Source organism: Alligator mississippiensis, chromosome 1, assembly GCF_030867095.1.
Source record: "Alligator mississippiensis isolate rAllMis1 chromosome 1, rAllMis1, whole genome shotgun sequence".
In the NCBI taxonomy this organism is placed as follows: Eukaryota; Metazoa; Chordata; order Crocodylia; family Alligatoridae; genus Alligator; species Alligator mississippiensis.
Window position 1 is genome coordinate 473,349,344 of NC_081824.1, and position 21,389 is coordinate 473,370,732.

General features: G+C 49.0%; 1 non-coding gene across 1 annotated transcript; it reads left to right on the plus strand.

Moving 5' to 3' along the window:
* The first annotated feature begins 2,183 nt into the window (after positions 1–2,183).
* On the plus strand, positions 2,184–2,255 carry TRNAK-UUU (transfer RNA lysine (anticodon UUU)). Its single transcript has one exon. It is a non-coding gene; the product is annotated as a tRNA-Lys (tRNA).
* Positions 2,256–21,389: the final 19,134 nt, after the last annotated feature.

A 21,389-nucleotide genomic window follows, 5' to 3' on the forward strand; every position in this document is an offset into this window, starting at 1 on the left:
CAGCTGGCGAGGAGATCGATGCAGGGCTTCTGGGCTCGGGGGCCTGCACCTCTGGCTGCTGACAGGCAAAACTCGTGACATGGGTGCTTGGGCAACTGTGGCTGTTTTGAGGCATGGGACCTGGGATCACCGCAGGCCCGGCTGTTACCAGTTACCAATTAATCATGATTCCCTCAGGGACCAGCTCAATACACAGCACCAAGAACAATCCACCGCCCCAAGACAGATGCCGTCAGTGCACTTAACAGAAGATGAAGCCTCTTCAGACTATCTACAGGAAAACCTGTCTCAGTTCTGCGCGTCTCCATTTGATTTTGTAAGCATGACTGCCTGAGGCTGGCCACAACCAAAATGGCTCAGGATTAAAAAGTTAAGAGAAAATGTCAAGATGCCGTTTCATAGACACCTCGTTGTAAAAGGAAGAGGATTGGAAAAAAGAAAATAAAACCCCATAAAGGTTCGCCGTCACTGGCTTCCATGGGACTTTTGGTTTCAAGTCATGCTAGAGGCAGGGGATGGCATTTTCTGCACCACTGGAGCACCACTCCCAGCACCCAGTTCACAGAGGGAAAGAGCTACCTGGCTGTAGCTGCATGGAGGGCAGGGAGAAGAGCCCTCCTCTGCTCTCGGGCCGCGGGAGGTACAGGGGACGGACAGACCAGTCACGAGCCAATCTTGTCTCTGATGACTGAGCAGGACCCAGCAGCAATCCCCTTCTTGCCTCTAGCCATTAGGAAGGCCGGTTATGTGGTTGCGAGGGAAGGAGGGGAGGGGGCCATTGCCCCATCATGTGCTCTCTGGGCAGAGCTGAAATAACTCAGGACCGGTGGGGGTGGGGAGGAGAAAGAAAAGAAGAATACTAATAATACCAGTAATCATCACAATAATAATCATAATAATAAAAGATCAAATCCAGAATAAACAGCCCCGAACTCCAGCTAATAAAGAGGCAAATTTTGACAAATGAGGGTTTTTATTCTTTCTGACCACTGGCTGGAGGAAATCAAAGTCAGCTACCCAGATTATGCTTTTTTTAAAATTTAAAGATGGATTTGGTGCTGCTACGACTTGTTTACAACCAAAGTTAAAAATAAATGAAGACCCATCATGCCAGCCATGCCAACACGGGAATGAGGCTGAAGTTGGCTGCTTATTCCCAGTTCCTTATTCCTTAGTCTCGGTTCCCTTTTCAAAGCTAATCTAGACCCAATAAAAGCTTCTTATTAATGAATTACACATCCTGAAGTAAGTTTGTTCATGCCAGGCATCCATCTGACAGCCCCCCAGGCACTGTACTAAGTATCTGGGCTTGAATAAGGAATTGGCTTTGGGGCTGTGTTGCCTGCCAGCTCTGTGGTCCCGAGGGAGCCCTGGCACCCAGCTTGCTGGATTTACAAAGGACTTTTTCTATTTCCACCCCCTCCACCCACACACACACCTCATCAAAGTGACAGGCAAATCTGGTAACAGCTGGGATTATGGCTGGAAATCCATTTTGGGCCACCGCATACCATCTGGGCCAGGCAAGACACTGGTCATCAATTCAGTCTGTAATCCCAGCAGTCTGTAATCTCAAATGCGAGGTCCTTAGTCAAGTGTGTATACTTAGTACCATGGGAATGGGGGGCTGTTAGTTGGCAGCCTGGCATGAAGAAACCACGCTCTGGTCCGGGCCAGACTGGTCAGTGGTGTCCGGGAGAGTCCCCCGGTGCCATAGAGGCATGGTGTGGGGTGGCCCAAGAAGGATTTCCATCCCTAACCCCAGTCCACAAGGAATTCCTTCCTTGAGCCTGTATACTTAGTACAGTGGGGATGGGGGAACTGGCCCAAACAGTATTTCCAGCCATAACCCCAGCCCAAAACCAGGTCCTTATTCGGGTCCATGTACTGAGTACAGTGGGCATGGGGGGCTGGCAGTTGGCAGCTTGGCACGCAAAAACTGCACTTTGGGCCAGGTGAGACTCCGGTTGGGGGGTGTGGGATAGTATCCAGTGCCACAGAGGCATGGTGTGGGGTGGCCCGAAGAGGATTTCCTGTCGTCAACCCAGCCCAAAACCCAGTTCCTTATTCAAGCCCATATACTTAGGACAGTATTTGTGGGGGCTGCCAGTTCATGGCCTGGCACAGCCAAACCGTGTCTTCAGTCGGGCAGGACAGCCAGAGGATGGCTTAGACTGCTGAAGGGGGATGTAGCTCAGTGGTAGAGTGCATGCTTTTTATGTATGAGGTCCTGGGTTCAATCCCCAGCATCTCCACTTTTCATAGGGAAGCAAGGCAGGCCCTACAGAGACAAGTTAGAAGGTCTCAACCTATTCAGCCTCTACAAGAGAAGGCTGAGGGGGGATCTGCTGGCAGTTTACAAACTCCCCAGGGGGGACCAGAGAATTGGGGGAGGCTCTGTACCCCCCAAGGTTACTAGGAATAACACCCTCAAACTGTTGGACACCAGGAAACATTACTTTAGTCTTAGGGCTGCCAGGCTCTGCAATGGGCTCCCAAGGGAGGTGGTGCTCTCCTACCTTGGGCGTCTTCAAGAGGAGGCTGGGCAGGTATTTGGCTGGGGTGACATGATCCTGGCACCCATTCGTGCCCATATATTTAGTACAGGGGCAGGGGGTGTCAGCTGGCAGCAAGCACAGCCAAACCGCACTTTGGGCCGGGCAACGCTGTGGTCAAGGTGCTCTGACAGCCCCCTGTGGCGCCAACAGGCAGTTTGGGGTGGCCCGAGATGTATTTTGCCCCACAATCCCATCCTAATCTGACCTTTATTTAGGGCTCTGTCCTTGATGAAGAATATTATTTTGCATATTAATTAGCAAATATGCAATGATAAAAATTTAAAAATAAATTTCTCTATTCAAAATTGTGTAATTCATTAACAACAAGCTTTGATTTGGTCTAGATTAGCTTTGAAAAAGGAACTGGGAATAAGCAACCACCTTCAGCCTGGTGGGCGGGATGGAGGAGCCGGGGCCCCGCAGGCAGCTTTGGGCTTCTCCCCAGCACCCAAAAAAGCAGCCTGAGATTTATTTATTTATTTTTAAAAAGGATTTTTACCTCCCCAAAATCTCACCCCCAACACAACCACGAAATGCACGGAGGGCGAATTGCAGCGGGTGACTCAGACTCAGAGTTAACTGAAGGGGAGGGGAAAAGAAAAGTCATTCACCTCCATCGAGTGCAGAAAACACACCAGCTCTCAAAAACAGGAGTACTACATAGCCAGTCACAGTAATTACAATACTATATCAAGAATAATTATGACATAGCAGTACCGCAGTAATAGCGATTAGCTGATGCCCAGCCCAGGGTTTCTAGCGCCCACGCAACTGGTTTAAAAGAAGCTGGATGTGCAGAGCGCGTTGTGCACGCCCAACGGATTTTAAAAATCATTTCATTCATGTCATGATAATAAATTTAAAAATCATCTTATTAACGTCATGATGATCGTGCACCGCTAGAATGAGATATAATTAGAACAGTAAGCAACATGAGCGTTAATTAGCACTATGTAAATGTACGGTAATTAGTGACTAGCCACGTGTAAACGGTAGCACTAAGCATCCAGGAGGCGCGGAGAAGGCGGGTCCGCGGCTGTTCTGGGGCCGGGGTGGGGAGGGAAGGAGCAGGCGGCCCCGGGGCTCCCGCATGCCGGCTCGGGGCACGTGCAGCGCCGTGTGGGCGGGCGGGCGGCTCCGCGCTGCCTCGCCTAGGCCACGCCCCCTGGGGCGGAGCTGCGCCTCCCCCGCCGCTCCTGCACGGCGTGTCCGGCGCACGGCGCAGGCGCGCCTTCGCCCAGGCCACGCCCCCCGGGCCTGCAGGGCAGGGGCGGGGCCAGAGAAGGGGCGGGAGCTTAATCTTTCCATGGCGGCGTTCATTGGCTGGGAGGCGCTGCGCCGGCCGGCAGCCGATTGGGTGCAGTGGACGCCCGTCTGGGCTGAGAGCTTTTAAATACGACTGTAGCCGCCATAACGCGCCACGCGGTCGGGGAAGCTGGCGCGGGCGGGTGTTGGGGCTGCGGCCCGGCGGCTCCGGGGCCCTCGGCTCGGGGTGGGCTCAGGCCTCCAGGAGCAGAGTGACCAAGTGACTCGAGGGTCCCCCAGCCCTGCCCACAGCCGTTATGCTGAGTTTGTTATAGTCAAGAGTTGCTCTCCACTTCCATGATTTGAAAGAGATCTCCTTGACTCCGAACCGCTCGCTCCAAAATGCGCGTGCCAGTGTACCCCGCGCACAGGCACTGTTTTGCTCGTGCGCTGCTCAGGGGAAAGCTGCTTTTAAGGGAAGGAGCCATGGCTTCAGCGTACGGCCTCTAACACGAGGCATTGCTATCAATGAGGGACTTGAAGCCATACCACGAGGCAAATCACAGATAGTACCTTACGCTCTGAGAGGGTTGATTTTTATTTATTTATTCACTATTTTTAAGCATTTCTTTTCAAAACGTGGGTTGGAAGTTGTATCTAAACCAGACGGGCCAGAACGTCCTGTTTCCCCGCGCCGAGCTGTAGAGGAATAAAGAGCAGCCAGGAGAAAAGTGACTCTGTGGGGGATGGGCGATGGAGAGCGGCGTTCTCGGTAGTGCGAGGGGCTAGTACGACCAGAGGACCCAGATGATAAATGCCTTCGAGGTAATGACTGCAAGCTTGTATCATTTGTAACGGGGAAGCAGTGCGAAGCCTGTAGGGAGAGAGGAGACTACGGTCAGGGTTACCCAAGCAACAAAGCTTGAATGCCAGAAATGAGGAGGCTGCAGTAGGTATTGGGCCATGAAGACCTAGACAGCAGTCACTAATGTGGGTATTGAAGTGAAAAAAAAAAGGTTTTAGTGATTACTCCAAAGAAGGCAGCAGGGTTTGCCATGATCTGATACAAGGGTCTAGAACGGCGGTTCTGAACCTTCTTCAGTTGACGTACCCCTTGGTCTCCGAGTGAGACTTCACGTACCCCCTTTCAATGGGAAATTAATTTTTATGTCAAACTATGTGTACTCGGATATTATAAAAACAGCAAGATACTCATACAAAGACTTCTTCGTTTTAAACAAGGTTCATTTATTCAGTGCACATAAAAAGTGCAAAAAAACACGACTTGGTGTCAAATGGCAAAACATGCCCAAAATTATTAGTGCAAACAGTGCTGCTGCTTACTATCAACCAACATTTTAATTCTAGGCGACATTTTCGAGAGCGCCACACGCACGTCATGTTCAGCTTTCAGTTTGTTCCTTGCTTTGGTTTTTGCAATAAGCACTGAAAATCCCGACTCGCAGAGATGGGTTGTGACAAACGGAGCTAGAACTTGGTAAGCTCGCTTGGTCCGAGCGGGATATGTCTCCCCAAGTCTGCACCAGAATCGATCCAATTTCATTGATTCAAAATCGACACAAAGTTTCTGATTATTGCGCAAATCAAGTAGCAGATATTTTGCCAGGTCGGCATCGCTGATTTCTTCAAGATAAGCGGTAAAAAGGCTCCTTACCCAAATGTCAGCTACCGGAACAGTTGTGATAATTCCTTCTGTGGTGACTTTCAGATTTTCAAGATGCGTAATAATACTCTCGGGGTGTAGGTTGTACTCGTGTTGGTCTTCGTTCCATCCAGGAAGAGCACACGCCAATTGCTGAAACTTCCTCAGCCCGACAAATGGTTTTTGAACCCAAAAGCTGGCTTAAAATTTTTTTTCCAACTATTTAAGTTGGTCTGACAAAAGATCAGATTCACCCAAAGAACCTTGTCTACCTAATAATACTCTCACGGACTCTTGGTTCCCCTGGATGCACTGGATCTAAAGTGATTTCATCGAAGAGAGGAAAATTGGCCAAGTTACTGGAATTCCCTCTTCTTCCCCAGAGAGCCAACTTCTCTTGAAAGCATTTGACTTTTTTGTCCTCCAAGATAGTCACTTCTCCACCTTGGACTGAAATGTTCAACGAGTTTGGACTGAAATGTTCAATGAGTTTAGAATTGTGAACACATCTGCGAGGTACACCAAACAACCCGCAAAGTTCGGACCTATGAAACACTGAAGCAGAATTGATCCATTTTCATGCAGAAACATTTCAATTAATCTCAAAGTTCAAATACTCTTGTCAGAACTTTTTGTCTGGATAACCAGCGTACTTCTGTGTGAAGCAGAAGTACAGTGTGTTCAGACCCAACCTCTTCCTTCGCACAGCGCTTTGAACATGCAGTGTTTCAACAAGTTGGCGGCCTGGATCTATCAAATAAGAGGGAGGAGTTTTTGATGCCAAAGCATGTTGATGAAGAATACAATGACTAGAGATCACATTTGGACTCACCTTTTTGACGAGAGCGGTAAACTCTGAATATTTCCCCAGCATAGCAGGAGCACCGTCAGTACAAATAGCTCCTACAAGGTCCCAGGAAAGGCTGGAAAAAAAGAAAAAAATCATTCATCGTAGCCATAATGTCTGCTACCTTTGTTGTTTCTTTTAGGAGTTCACAAAAGAGAAATTCTTCTTTGACTTGACTCTCATGCACATATCGAGCAAAAATGAGAAGCTGTGCGCAATTTGAGGCAGTTGATTCATCCAACTGCAAGCCAGTTTTACCAGACTTTTCTTGACTTGCTCCACTACTTGTTTGCGTATGTCCTCTGACATGTCCTTGATTGGTGAATGGTGTTGTATGGGGGATCTGTGCTATTTTTAGTTGTGCATCTTTACCACACATCAGCTCGACCATTTCCATGGCACAGTTTCACCAGGGTCTCTGCGATGGTATGCAGCTTTTTTTTCTGTGGCCATCTTTAATGCCACGTGATAACTTGCCTCTAGTGCTGGCTTCTGGGGAGTAAATCCATGATCGGAGAGTGTGCTCGTTTCAAGTTGTGATCGGTTGTGTTTGAATAAAGCTTCTGGGTCTGTAGTATTTTCAGGGTGAACAGTCTGAAGGTGCTCTTTAAGTTTAGATGGCTTCATATATCCATTGCAAAGTACCTTTTGAGCGAAGGAAGCATTGTGGCTTTTGTAAATCATCTGTATCAAGCATGATCGTAAAGCCAAACTGCACAGGCGAATCCTAGTAATAACACTTCTTTGACATGATAAATCAATGGACGAAGCAAGAATTCAGTCCCTGAAAAATAGTGCAAAGTAAAACCCTTAAAATATACATCATAGGTTGGTAACAATGTAAAATTGAACATAGGTACTTACCAAAATGAAAGGAAAAAGCAGATGTATACTGTTACTTGCGTGGAACCGCCACGTGCATAAAAAAAAGATGTAAAAAACTCAAATGTAAACACAACAACTTCCAACACACAACTATGTTCAAAGACTTGACTACACGACTGAGTGACAGGTGTTTGGAGCAACGTTTCTGGTGCAAGGTTGAGGCATGGAGCAGGAGTAGGATATCTGGTTTCCATGCGCGTGTGCATTTTAACGACACTAAAGCCCCAGCAATTTCACATTTTTTAGGCCCTTCGACCTGTGTTAGACGGTGTATGAAATATATCTCACATACCCCCGATAAGGCTTCATGTACCCCCTGGGGGTACATGGAGCCTGGTTCAGAACCGCTGGTCTAGAACTTGATTCTCGATCGGGGGCTGCAGCAAACCCAATTCACAAGAGAAAACTAGAGGTTTCAAATGGGAATCTGTAGTATTAAAAACAGCTCTGTCCTGTCTGTGGCGATTGATCTTTCTGAGCTCTTCGCAACAGAAAAATTATTCTTACTTACAACAAAAAATGAGCGAAAATTAAGCGCAGGCATCCTCCATGGGGGGCCTTGAGTCTAATGGCCAGTGCTTGGGCATCTGGTGTGTGAGGTACTTCAAACTGAGACAGGAGATGAGGAGTTTCACAGATCTTCCAAGCAAACTTTTTAGAAATTCCTGCAAGTTAGCTTGTGGTATCATACCCCGCGATGGCATGAAAACCCAGCAGTCCGTCCCTTAGTTTATCACAGCACTCTACCTTGTGCACAGCAATGTGTTGTTGAGTTCTTGATGGGCTTGCTCTCATCCACAGCTCACTGCTGAGACGAGGCCAGAATGCAATCAGTAGCAATAGGACATCTGTGTCACTGCTTGTTGTCATGGAAAACACACGCAGCAAACTTTTGGGTCAGGTCAGCAGAAGCTTTATTTGGATAGAGCTACCACATTGTGACAATGACTGTGTTATATCTTTCTGACTTTGCTTCAGAAAGAAGCAAGATCACGTGGATGCTTGCCGCCTCTTGTGCGGAGTGGAGGTGGGCCGTGTTTCTTGCAGTTGAGGAGGCAGCATAACCAGCATTACCACCACTGACTGTTAGTTCTTTGTCACCACGTAATGTTCGCTGTAAGAGTTCCCTTTTGAGGAACCTAACAAGTGTTTGCATGCCTTGTTTTCCTTGGATTCAATCACTGTTCTCCATTGCACAGGCAACATGACGTCCCTGCTGCTAATTCCAATTCTTATTTCCTTCCTTTCCCAATTCAACGCTTTCTAGTAACATCCTTGATCAATGGGTCTTTGTAGCTGTCGAACACAACATCTACCCTGCTGCAAGTTTCCTTGAACTTGGGCACGATATTCACCACAAAAGCATCCACATGGCCTCCAAAAGTCACTGCATCCTTGGGTTTTCCCATGGCCTGAGCCACAGCCACACCACCAATCACTACACATGTTGGAGTCAGGGCTTCTTTCAAACTTGGCTATGAAATATTTTCTTCCAAAATGGAGAGTAGTTGAGCTTTGTTTGCTGGTCTCAAGTTTCCGTTCGTTGTAACCAGCGATAGCAGTACAGTAGAGAGTTCTTGCCTCAGGAGGTTATCGACATCCATAGATACAAGCAGGTGTCTGAAAAGTTCACGATCAGCTCTGATGACTGAGGTCTGTTGTTTTGTGTTTTTCTGCTGCTAACTGTACTGGAAGCAAGAGTTTTTAACTTTGAGATTGGTGCACGTACGATGACAGCTTTATGCACAAGTCGATCAGCATCAAATGTCTCTAAGATGTTTTGTCCTAACTGCTGTGCATTCAGCACGCCTTGTATAATTGGTTCTTGGGGAATGTCTTGAAAGGATTTGACTTTTTTGTCCTCCTAGATAGTACTTCTTCACCTGGGACTGAAATGTTCAACGAGTTTGGACTGAAATGTTCAATGAGTTTAGAATTGTGAACACATCTGCGAGGGATGGCAAACAACCCACAAAGTTCGGACCTATGAAACTGAAGCAGAATTGATCCGTTTTCTTGCAGAAACATTTCAATTAAATCTCAAAGTTCAAAAACTCTTGTCAGAACTTTTTGTCTGGATAACCAGCGTACTTCTGTGTGAAGCAGAAGTACAGTATGTTCAGACCCAACCGCTTCCTTCGCACAGCGCTTTGAACATGCACTGATTCAATGCCCTTGCTCTGATCAAGTTGACAGCCTGGATGACAACATCCAACACGTCTTTCAAATAAGAGGGAGGAGGATGCAATAACTAAAGATCACATTTGGATTCACCTTTTTGACGAGAGCGGTGAACTCTGAATATTTCCCCCACATAGCAGGAGCACCATCAGTACAAATAGCTCCTACAAGGTCCTAGGGAAGGCTGGAAAAAAGGAAAAAATTCATTCATCATAGCCATAATGTCTGCTGCCTTCGTTGTTTCTTTCAGCAGTTCACAAAAGAGAAATTTTTCTTTGACATGATTCTCATGCACATATCGAGCAAAAAATGAGAAGTTGTGCGCAATTTGAGACATCAGTTGATTCATCCAACTGCAAGCCAATTTTACCAGATTTTTCTTGACTTGCTCCACTACTTGTTCGCGTATGTCTTCTGACATGTCCTTGATTCGGTCGTGAATGGTGTTGTATAATTGACATGAATGAAACCATAATACAAATTTTGTGGGAAAAATTGCATGAGAAAAGTGCGCAAACTATTGTTGTGCATCATCCTGAATATGGGTTTTCTATTCAAAAAGAGTACCCTGAAAGAGTGTCATTTAAAACCTCTTTGTTCAATGATATAACAATCAACCTAAATAATGTGAGTTTCTATGATGAAGGAACATATAAATGCAAAGCAGTCACGTTCCCATTAGGAAATGCAGAGTCATTAACAACTATAACTGTAATTGTCGAACCCACTGTGAGCTTTACAAAGGAACCAACTCCCTTAATAGATGGTAAAAATTGGACAGTGGCAGCTATCTGTACAGCAGCCACTGGGAAACCCGCTGCAAATATAAGTTGGGAAAGAGATTTTGGTAAAATAGAGAATAGTTCAATTTCCTTTCCAAATAGAACGGTAACAGTTATAAGCTTATATAAGATCATTCCCACTAAATTTGCGAGGGGAAGGCGTATAACTTGTATTGTGAAACACCCAGCTTTGGGCAGGGAAATAAGGTATTCTCACGTACTAGACATCCAATATGCTCCTGAAGTGTCAATAACTGGCTATAATAGAAATTGGCTTGTTGGACAAAGAAATGTTCAACTTAAGTGCAATGCTGATTCTAACCCGCCGCCTATAAAGTTTACCTGGGCCAGAATAGATGGACGATGGCCTAAAGGCTTACTGGTTGTAAACAATACCCTGCATTTCAATAGCTCACTAACCTACAGTCATGGCGGGACTTACATTTGTGGGGTGACAAATTCCCTTGGTCAAGGAAGCGATCAAAAAACTATTCATGTATTAGATCTCTCCACCATCACTACCACACGATCACCCACGGTTTCATGGTATCCTTTAACTAATAGCGTTCCGGGTTTAGCATCAGCATTCACCCTAACAATAATACAGGAACGCAAGTGGGATACCATCATCGCTAGTGTAGTGGGTGGAATTATCCTTCTAATACTTGGAAGTATTTTAATTGGCATTGTCTGCTGTGGGAGAAGACGGACGTTTCGCAACGTGTAGTTCGTTATGAACCATATTCCACTGACAAATAAACGAGGGGAGTCCCAAACAGATGTTCTCCAATCAGATGATGACTAATATTTGTTGTTATATGTTTAAGTTATTGTATTTTATAGTTTGTTAAAAAGACCGGTCTGTAAAATTGTTTGTTTATATATATATATGTTGGTTGCTTAAGCTCCGTCAGGTCAGGGAATCCTGAAACAAAAATTCCTTATACTGTGCTCATGTGTCTAAAATCCCAGTTGTGCCGTCAGCAAGGGGGCATGTCACAACCCAATGATTTTGGTGCCTCGACACGATGGAATTTTCCCTCCACATGAGAGTCTCTTCCACAGCAAAAGTTTTCTGCTGCAACAGAAAACCCCGGTGCAAGAGAGTTCCCGCCATTCGCATGCAAATTTGTGTCCCACTATTGGCCAGTTCTAAATTATTCCTACGTGGCAGCTAGCGATTGGCTTGTTAGCCGCGTAAAATGTTGTGCGACTTCTGCCCAAGTCAGAGAACTTTGAGCACGCTGCAGAGTGCCTCTAAAGATATCTGACTTGCGGCTGAGCTGATCGATAGCCTGATCACCTATCGATTCTTCTCCCCGTCGCCGAGCGCAATCCTTCGACGTACCCTTTCCCTGCCGGCTTAATTTGTGGACAGATTCGCTGGCCTGAGCCTTGCCAGCTGGAGCAACTAGTGGAGTTGTTTAAGCGACCGGACCACCTGCGTCGCGGCTACTAGGGGCGTAAGTAAAGTTTTTTGCAACCAATACGCTTTGTCTGCCTCTCCATTCACCAGCCCGCCCAAACGACCTAGCAGTTTGTATATCACCTCGAGTTGGTTCCGGCCGTCTGAGACAGTTACCTGGGTAAATAAAGTAGTCAAACTTGCTATAAGTTGGCCCAAGTTGAGAAACTAGATTTGAAGGGTTGTTGGCTGTAACCATGTTGATCTAAGGCCGCAGGCAGACACAGTTGTTTGGGTGGAAGTCATATCTTTTATTAGACCAACTAAATTGATAGCTTAAGATATCACATCCACCCCCAGAACCCTGTCTGTCTAGAGCTGAAGGCCCATTCTGTTACAGGGGTAAAAACCTATCCCATATTGTATGCTTCGTGTGTTCACAGCTGGCATTTGTAAGGCTATTGTCTCGAGTCCATGCCATGCAGCTCTCATGCTAGAGACTCTACCTGACATGTACACCTCCTCCCGAATTTTTAAAACCCAAAGTTTAATTTTAAAAAGTCAAGGATTTCTGTGATGTCTTTTGTTTGACCAGTGCATAGTTGACAGAGGTGTTGGACAAGCCTTTGGTCATCAAGGCTAAGAACAAGTTGCACATAAACCGGTATAAGTGATTGGAAACCAGTTCAGATCTGTAACATAACAGCAGTTCAGTGTACATAAACTGCTTTCAAAATGGCCAAAACTGGTTTAAGATAAACCTGGATGAATGTAATATGAGACTTAATTTATTTAGGTGAAATTGGTTTACTGAACTTCTGTCCCAGTTCCCCTCCAAATTCAAACTCAACCCCCCCTGCACTCCCCTACCCCTCAGGGTGAGAGGGCTAGCCTTGTGCAGGCTGTCTGCTCCAGCCAGGCAGGGAAACATGCTGTAGCTTCCCCCGGTTTCTTGCCTGAGCACTGCAGACATACGGCTGCATTTCCAGAATCAAAATGAATGTCTGTTCACGTGCTTATTGGTTCAGCCTAATCTGCGAAGGTTGAATCGATTCAGCCTTGGGGTTTTGGACAGTCTTTTCTTAGCCCAAGTGCTCTTCCTCAGGTCGCATTTTAAACCTGTCCAGTTTGGCCCAGTCTGGCTGAACGCGTAGCGACCCTGCCTGGATTTTGCAGAACAGAGCTGGGGCTAGGAGGGATCTCCATAGGTGACCTAGTCCAACCCCCTGCCTGCGGCGAATCGTCCTTATCTGAGCCACCCTATGCAGATCCATAATGCAACCTCTTAGTAAAACTACCCCCAACCCTGACACCACACAAGCCTTAAGGCCCTAACCTGCTACAGGTAACACATGGGGAACGTGGCAGCCAACATCCTGCTTCTGCAAAATGTTGTTAATAGTCACTCGAAAGATCTCAGGTAGATCTCCATGCCCCCACAGAGGAAGGCAGCCCCCTCGCCCCCCCAGCCCATACCAATCTGACCATGGGGTCAAATTTGTTTGTGAGCCCAAATATGGAGTCGGTCTGATTGTGAGCGGAGGGGCAAGACCCTCTAACCCAGGCTTGTCCAACATACGGCCCACGGGCCGCCATGCAGCTCATCAAGTGCCTGCTACGTCTCCTTTGGCTCCACTCCTTTGCCCCTGGCATCCGGGTCGCCTCCTGGGACCAGGCTCAGCGGGAACGTGGCGCGGCATCTGGCGCAGGCAGTCGGCAGGGCAGGGTCGGGGGTCCTCAGCAGGCGGGATCCTGTGACGCGTGTCCTGGCTTGCTGCCAGATCCCGCGCTCTGGGCTCGCAGCGCTGGGGCTGTGTGTGTGGTCACCATTGTGAGCAGGGCCGTGTGGGTGAGGGGCATGCTTATAGGACGCGGCATGCTTATGGGATGCAGAAAAACCTGCAGCATGCTTATAGGCTCGGTAATGGTACGCTGGTTAGCACTACAGATGAAAGGGACTTGGGGGTCATGGTTGACCACAAGATGAACATGAGCCTTCAGTGTGATGCTGCGGCTAGTAAAGTGAGCAAAACGCTGGCTTGCATCCACAGGTGCTTCTCAAGCAAACCCCGGGACGTCATTCTCCGCTTGTACTTGGCCTTGGTGAGGCCGCAGCTGGAGTACTACATCCAGCTTTGGGCGCCACAATTCAAAAAGGATGTGGAGAAGCTTGAGAGGGTGCAGAGGAGAGCCACGCGCATGATCAGAGGTCAGGAAAACAGACCTTGTGTTGAGAGGCTGAGAGCCATGGGGCTCTTCAGCCTGGAAAAGCGCAGGGTCAGGGGTGATCTGGTGGCCACCTGTAAATTTATCAGGGGTGCTCATCAGGATATGGGGGAACGTCTGTTCACCAGAGCGCCCCAAGGGATGACAAGATCGAACGGTCACAATCTCCGCTGCGACCGATTCAGGCTGGACATAAGAAAGAACTTCTTCACTGTCCGAGCCCCCAAGGTTTGGAATAGACTGCCACCGGAGGCGGTTCAAGCACCCACTTTGAACGCCTTCAAGACACATTTGGGTGTTTATCTTGCTGGGATCCTATGATCCCTGCTGACTTCCTGCCCCGGGGCGGGGGGCTGGACTAAGTGATCCTGCGGGGTCCCTTCCAGCCCAAATGTCTATGAAATAAACTCTGTGAAATAAACCAGCAGCTCCCATGAACCTTGCAGGAGGGCTGCACAGGCAGGATCTCTCTGGCCCAGGACAGAGGGTGTAAAGGGGTGTTTGTCTTGGGTTATAACAACTGGCTGGCTGTGGTGCTAGCTGACAGCGCTGCCCATATGGGACCCAAACCCAGTAATGGCTGGGCTGCCCCAGCCATGAGACAGAGACACCGGGACTGGCACCAGGAGACAAAGGTCCTAGTCCTGCCCTGACTCCCCGTCGGCATTTGAGGTTGCACTTGGCATATAATGGCAGCACCTGCACATGTCAGGCTGTACCTTCCACGTTATGAGTATACATGATGGGTGAGGGTCCATATTGATACCACAATATTATTATATAGTAATCAAATGGTGATCTTGAACTGGTGAGTTGTTTTTAACTTCACCTGTCTCTGCCAAACTAGTTTTTCTATGACTAAAATTAATTTTGGCTCTATTAGCTACAGGGCCTACGCTATGCTCAAAAAATGGTGAATGAGAGGAAATGAAAAATTGCTGCTGAATGTCAAGTTTCCAAAGATAGTTGGACCACTGATTTTTTTGTTATTGAACAAAACGGGAACATCCTGTGTCTGATTTGCCAAGAGAAAGTAGGTGTCTGCAAGGAGTACGTGAAGCAGCATTATTCTGCAAAACCTGCAAAGAAACGTGAGAGCGTGGTGGGTCAGATCAGACTTGATCGGGTGAACTCTCTAACACAGAGCATGAATGGGCAGCCGTCTTTTTTCAGAGCTGCGAGGCAGAAGTCTGAGGCAGAGACCAAGATCCGTTTCTTGATATCCGGGGGAATAGCTAAGAGAGGGAAACCACTGTCTGATGGAGAATTTGTGAAAGATTCCTTGGGCATATTCACATCTGAGGTATTCCCTGATAAACAGTCAATGGTGGAGAATATCAGCCTTTCCCATCAGACGGTTGCTAGAAGAGTAGACGACATGGCATGAAACATTGAAGATTCACTGATGAAAAGACCTGGTGCCTGTCAGTTTTACAGCTTGGGGGTTGGCGAAAGCACAGAGGTGAGTGATACAGCTCAACTGGCAACCTTTGCACGAGGAGTGACCAAACCATTGCATGTTGTTGAGGAACTGCTCGACTTGTGTCCAATGAAAGGCAAAACGGCAGGACAGGACATTTTCAATGAAGTCAAGTGTGTCTTGTTGGAGTTCAGTCTTCCAGAGGACAAACTCTGTGGTCTAACAACGGATGGCGCCCCTGCGATGACAGGCAAGCACGATGGATCTGTCAGTTTACTGGTCAAGTCCGTGCCTCAGGATGTCATCACACATCCCTGCGTCCTTCACCAGGAACAGCTGTGTGCAAAGGCCCTGGGGATGAGACGTGATGGAAAAGGTGGTTTCTACAGTCAGTTCCATCAGGTCAAAGGGGCTTAATCATAGACATCCCAAGCATTTCTTGCTGAGATAGGATCGGACCATGATGACGTTATTTACTTCTGCCAAGTTTGTTGGCTCAGCAGGGCAGCCACACTAGCCAGATACTCGTCACTGCTTGACGAAATTAAAACCTTCATGACAGACAAAGGAAAAGATGCTGGCTTCATGGACGACGATGATGACTTGGCATCCTAGTTGACACACCAAGTATCTTGCAGATTTGAATCTAAAATGACGAGGGAAGGATCAATTTGTCAACAGACTGTATGAACACATCCAATCCTTCATTCGTAAGCTCGAATTGTTTCAGAAACAGTTGAATAAGAAGAATGTCACCCATTTCACAATACTTTTAACAAGATGTGCTGAGACTGTGACCCATGACACGTATTCTGCATTGGTCGGCGTCTGCTGGATGAATTCAAACAAAGATGTGAGGATTTCAGGGAACACAGCGATGAGTTGAAGCTGTTTGCAGATCCATTTGGAGCGGATGCCACCGATGCCCCGACACGTTCCACATGGCACTAACTGACATCCCAAATAACGGTGCCTTGAAGAGAGCTTTTGCAGAACGTGACCTACTGACATGTTCTAGTCACTATGTTACGTGGCACTCTTTCCCAAATCTCTTGAATCATGCATTTTGGTTCATTGCGCTGTTTGGCAGCACGTATTGCTGTGAGCAGCTTTTCTCAAGAATGAAGAACATAAAAGCAAAATCAAGATCACTTTTGACAGACGGACATTTACCTGGAATACTCCGCATCGCCACATCAAGTGTGCCAGCAGATATTGATAACTTGTGCAAGCAAAAACAATGCCAGGTATCACTAAAGAAATCAGTGTTCATTGTAGTTTTCAGATAGTTAATAAGAGTAGACTTGTACACATTGTTTTTACACTGTTTCTGTACACTTACAGTATGGGTTGGAGCATGCTTGGTTTCTTGAGACTTGACAACAGTTGTATTGCCACCTGTCTCTTTTTTTGCCTGGATAGTTCCTGTTGTAACCGAATGTCCCTAATTATGAACCTCACTGGATAGCTGTGCTGTATGCTTGTTTAAGACTGAACAATATGTTCAAGAATAGAGCATGAACGATTCATAGATTCATAGATGTTAGGGTCAGAAGGGACCTCAATAGATGATCGAGTCCGACCCCCTGCATAAGCAGGAAAGAGTGCTGGGTCTAGATGACCCCAGCTAGATGCTCATCTAACCTCCTCTTGAAGACCCCCAGGGTAGGGGAGAGCACCACCTCCCTTGGGAGCCCGTTCCAGACCTTGGCCACTCGAACTGTGAAGAAGTTCTTCCTAATGTCCAGTCTAAATCTGCTCTCTGCTAGCTTGTGGCCATTATTTCTTGTAACCCCCGGGGGCGCCTTGGTGAATAAAACCTCACCAATTCCCTTCTGTGCCCCCGTGATGACCTTATAGGCAGCCACAAGGTCGCCTCTCAACCTTCTCTTGTGGAGGCTGAAAAGATCCGGTTTCTCTAGTCTCTCCTCGTAGGGCTTGGCCTGCAAGCCCTTAACCATACGAGTGGCCCTTCTTTGGACCCTCTCCAGGTTATCCGCATCCTTCTTGAAGTGTGGTGCCCAGAATTGCACGCAGTACTCCAAATGCGGTCTGACCAGCGCCCGATAGAGGGGAAGTATCACCTCCTTGGACCTATTTGTCATGCATCTGCTGATGCACGATAAAGTGCCATTGGCTTTTCTGCTGGCTTCGTCACACTGCCGGCTCATGTTCATCTTGGAGTCCACTAGGACTCCAAGATCCCTTTCCACTTCTGTGCCACCCAGCAGGTCATTCCCTACGCAGTAGGTGTGCTGGGCATTTTTTCTCCCTAGGTGCAGCACTTTGCATTTCTCCTTGTTGAACTGCATCCTGTTGTTTTCTGCCCACTTGTGCAACCTGTCCAGGTCTGCTTGCAGCTGTTCCCTGCCCTCCGGCATGTCCACTTCTCCCCATAGCTTTGTGTCATCTGCAAACTTGGACACAGTACATTTGACTCCCTCGTCCAAGTCACTGATGAAGACATTGAAGAGTATCGGTCCAAGGACCGAGCCCTGCGGGACCCCACTGCCCACACCCTTCCAGGTCAAAACCGACCCATCTACCATGACTCTCTGGGTGCGACCCTCCAGCCAATTTGCCACCCACCGGACCATGCAGTCATCCAAGTCACAGCCTCTTAACTTGTTCACCAGTATGGGGTGGGATACCGTATCGAAGGCCTTCGTGAAGTCCAAGTATATGACATCCACCCCTCCTCCTGTGTCCAGGCGTTTCGTAACCTGGTCATAAAAAGAGACTAGATTGGTCAGGCACGATCTGCCCGCCACAAACCTGTGCTGGTTTCCCCTTAGCATAATTTGTCCTGCCGGGCTCTCACAAATGTGAGCCTTGATAATTTTTTCAAAGACTTTACCAAGGATGGAGGTGAGACTGACTGGCCTATAGTTGCCCGGGTCCTCCTTCCTCCCCTTCTTGAAAATGGGGACCACATTGGCCCTTTTCCAGTCCTCCGGGACTTGGCCCGTGTGCCACGAGCGTTCGAATATTCCCGCCAGCGGCTCTGCAATGATGTCGGCCAGTGCCTTCAGCACCATCGGATGGAGCCCATCTGGGCCTGCCGACTTAAAGGCATCCAGTTCTTCCAAGTGACTCTGCACCGTCTCAGGGTCTATGCATGGCAGTCTGGCGCCTTGCTGCTGCCTCTCTACAACCCCAGTGAGAGACTTGTCGTGCCCCTCGCTTAGGAACACTGAGGCAAAGAACTCGTTGAGGAGTTCAGCCTTGTCCCCTCTATCTGTCACCAATTGTTTCTGCCCATTTAGCAGCGGTCCTATTCCTCCCTGGGCCTTCCTTTTACTCCCAATATATCTAAAAAACAATTTCTTGTTGTCCTTTACTTGGGTTGCCATCCTCAGCTCCATGGTAGCTTTGGCCCACCTAACTGCCTCCCTACAAGCACGAGCAGAGGAGGTATATTCATCTTTAGTGATCTCACCCTGTTTCCACTTTTTATGTGCTCCCCTTTTGGCCCTTAGGCTGCCCTGGATTTCTCTGGTCAGCCATGGAAGCCTCCTGGCCCCTTTCCCTCTTTTGCCTCGCTCGGGGATCGTCTTGCTTTGTGCCCAAAGGATCGTTTCCTTAAGGCACAGCCACCCTTCTTGGGCACCCATCCCATCAAAACTCCTACTCTGCAGTGCTTCCTTGACTAATCGCCTGAGTGCAATGAGATCAGCTTTCCTGAAGTCTAGCACTTTCACCCTACTAGTTACCTTACCCACTCGCCGTCTTATGTTGAATTCTATTATAAGGTGATCACTGTCTCCCAGATAGCTACCGATCTGGAGGTCCCCTATCATGTCATCTCCCGTTGCCAATACCAGATCCAGTATGGCATTCCCCCTAGTGGGACCATGCACCTCCTGTGTCAGGTGGAGGTCCTGTACACAAGTTAGAAACCTGCGTGAGCGATGGGACCTTGCTGTCTGCGTCTCCCAGCAGATGTCCGGGTAGTTTAGGTCCCCCATGACTACCGCCTCTTTAGCTTTTATGGTCTCCGAGAGTTGCCTCACGAGCCCCGCATCTATTTCTTCCCCTTGGTGTGGGGGTCTGTAACAGACCCGTACCACCAAATCCCTTTCTCCTTGCCCCCCATGTAGCCTAACCCACAATCCTTCTACTTCCTCAGCCTCGGATTCTGTCTTGATGAGGGTTGATGTATATTGCTCACTGACATAAAGTGCAACCCCCCCCCCTTTCTTCCCCAACCTGTCCTTTCTGTACAATCTATAGCCCTCAATATGTACCGCCCAGTCATGGGATGAATCCCACCAGGTCTCTGTTAGCCCCACTAAGTCATAGGTGTTTAGTGCAAGCAGGAGCGCTAGTTCATCCTGCTTGTTCCCCATGCTCCTAGCATTAGTATATAGGCACTTGAGCCCTGCGACTGGCACCTTTGCTGCCCCCCCGCTCCCAATCCCATGGGGCCCATTGTTTCTTACCTTCTTGTTTCTTACCTGTTCTGTTGTGCTGGCCTCCCCATGGCTTTCAGGTTTCCAATGTTCTCCTTCTTCAGGCTCGGCTGTCCTTGTGGGTGCCACATGGTTTGGTGGTCCACAGCTTCCCCTGCCCTCGTACTCCCCTCCCCCCGACGAGCCTAGTTTAAAGCCCGCCGGAGGAGATCCGCCAACCTAGAAGAAAACACACGCTTACCTTTGGGGGACAGGTGAAGCCCATCCCAGCTGAGCATGTCCCTCGTCGTGATGTGCGGGTCATGGTCCAGGAAGCCGAAGCCTGCCTCGAGACACCACTGCCGAAGCCGCCAGTTGGTCTCTCTGATGCAGTTCTCCTGCCGTCTTCCTCGTCCAGTCACTGGTAGGATGGAAGAGAAAACCACCTGGGCACCGAACTCCTTCAGCACGCCGCCCAGAGCACAGTAGTCCGCCATCAGGTGATCGGGGGTTCTCCTGGCCGCATCATTAGTACCTACATGGACTAGGACCATGGGGTAATAATCGGTGGGCTTGATCCTGGCCTGGATTACCTCCGTCACATCCCAAATCTTTGCTCCAGGGAGGCAGCATATCTCTCGTGCCGAGGGGTCCTGGCGACAGATGGGTCCTTCCGTACCTCTCAGGATGGAGTCTCCTATGACGAGCACTCGTCGCCTCCTCCTCTGGGTCCTCGTGGATCTCTTGATCTGTTTGGAGTGTGAAGAATGTGGCGTTTCTTCTTGCCCAAGGGTGTCCTCCTCCCCTTCCATCTCCTGCAGGGTCGCCAGGGCCTCGTACCTGTTCACCAGTCGGACTGGAGAAGCTGGTACCGGTTCGCTGCGAGCCGCTCCGGTCCTGGCTGTGACCATCTGCCACTCTGCTGTGGAGGGCATTCCCCGGGCTGCTTCTTCCTTGGGTGCCTGGGCCTGCAGGGAAAGGAAATAACTGCAATTTCCTCCTCCGCCTCCCCGATCCCCCTCAGCCTGCTAACCTCCTCCCGGAGCTCCCTCACCTGCGCCTCCAGAGCCCTAAGACGGGCACCTGCTGGACAGGTGTGGGGGCCCCCAATCTCTGCCCCCCCCGGCCCTGCTGGGGATACCCCAAAGGCCAGGAGGTAGGGGGACACCGGCTCCCCCATGGGCTCGGTCTGGGTGGAGGCCTCAGACCAGCCCCTGGTAGCCTTGTCCCCCTGGGCAGAGGCCCTAGCAGCACTCCTCGTAGACACCATTCTACAAGCTGCTGTTTGTAGACCTGCGCGGTGTCTACCCCCTACCCCTACAGGAGTCCCACTCCTGGCCCTCCTGGCCCACCCTCCCGCGCGAACGCCTGCGCAAACGCCGGAGTGCTCTTACAGAGCGCGCCTGTTTGCGCGCTCTGTTCGCGCCGTGCGGCTCGGGAGCGCGGCTCCCTACCGGCTCAGCTATATGGGACCCGGGGGGCTTCCCCTCCGGATCCGGCTCAGCTGCGCCGGGTCCCTCCGCCCCACTTACCTTCGGGGGATCAGCTGCTGCTGTCCCCGCTGCCGCTTCCTCTGCTGCTGCTGCCACCGCCGCCTCCGGTCAGTTGGTTGGTAAGAAGGGCACACGTGCGTGCGGGACACACGTGTGCTGCCTCCTCTCCTTCCCGCTGCTGGTTCCCGAGTGCTGAAAAAGAGATACACAAAAGCCTTTTATATTTTGTGAAGTTAACCATTTAAACAGACTCTGAAGTATTTTTGCAACTACTGTTACAATGACAGTCAAGG